The sequence below is a fragment of the Protobothrops mucrosquamatus genome, unplaced genomic scaffold, assembly GCF_001527695.2.
Source record: "Protobothrops mucrosquamatus isolate PMUCROS unplaced genomic scaffold, P.Mucros_1.0 scaffold115, whole genome shotgun sequence".
NCBI lineage: Eukaryota > Metazoa > Chordata > Lepidosauria > Squamata > Viperidae > Protobothrops > Protobothrops mucrosquamatus.
The window spans coordinates 402,667-403,790 of record NW_015386487.1 but is presented as its reverse complement, the minus strand read 5'-3'; positions in this window follow the sequence as shown (position 1 = coordinate 403,790).

Genomic DNA, 1,124 nt, shown 5'->3' with positions numbered 1-1,124 from the left:
CCTATGGTGAATGCCCTGTGGGCCCCTTTCAGGAAAAAGGTTACAAACTGACCCAGTCCACCATCCTCCAACTTAACGTTGTAGTAGTTTTCCAGATGGGCTCTGGGATCAAAATGCTTTGTGTAAAAATCTTTCCCTTTGTAAGACTCTTCCATCATCCCAGAAACACTTTTACCAATTTCTGGTTGTTCCTTTCCTGCTCGGATGATTATTATACTTTGGGCTTTGCTGGCTCCACCTCCTGATTTCCCTTACAAACTGGTTTCTCAACAAAGATCATCTTTCCATGTTGCAGTGTGAATATGTTGCTCACGTCTTGCCAACAGATTTGAAGCCAAATCCTGCCCTGCCCTGATCTAATAAAAGAAACATATGTCCCCATCCAGGGAGGGAGCGATATCACAGACATATTTCATGATGGGGGTTCAATCAAAAGCCCCCGGATCCTTCTTCAGCCATCGTTGAACCTCCTCCTGGTTCTGGAGAGCGTAATCGGTGGCTATGATCTCCCGGAATGACTCACAGGCGGAGAGGAATTGGTGGATGGTTGCGCCACTGCCAATGTCGATCAGGGTGTCTCCCTTGATGCCATCTGGAGCCCATCAACCCAACCACAGTTTTTTTTCAAGTTCAGCATGCTTTGGGTCCTTCACATGTGCTATGCTACATGCTGGTGCCAATTTCCCCCATCTAAACTGTCCCAGAAACACCAGAAGCCCTTCAAAGAGCATCCTGGAGGCCATCTGATCACTTGGAAACCCCTTTTCTTCTTAGCGTTCCATGAACCTATTTCCAACCCACCCATTTGTCCCTCTCTCAAGAAAAAATAAACTGAAAGAGATTGGGGAAATTTCTCCCTTGTGTTTCATTTCCTGATCAGTCTGCAGAAAAGTTCAAGTAATAAAACATAGAATTAAAGGTCTAAAAGGGATGTTTGTGAACATTTTGGCATCTGCCTTTTGTAAGCTACTTCCACTTCGTGGCTGTTTTTAAATGAAGAGGACCTCTAAGTGGTGCAGCTGATAATCAGCAGAATTAGGAAGATGAAAGCATGACTTTGTGATCTGCCTCTCGGCTCCTCCTGACCATCTCAGATCAACAAGCTTCCCTCACCTTGAGGTTAA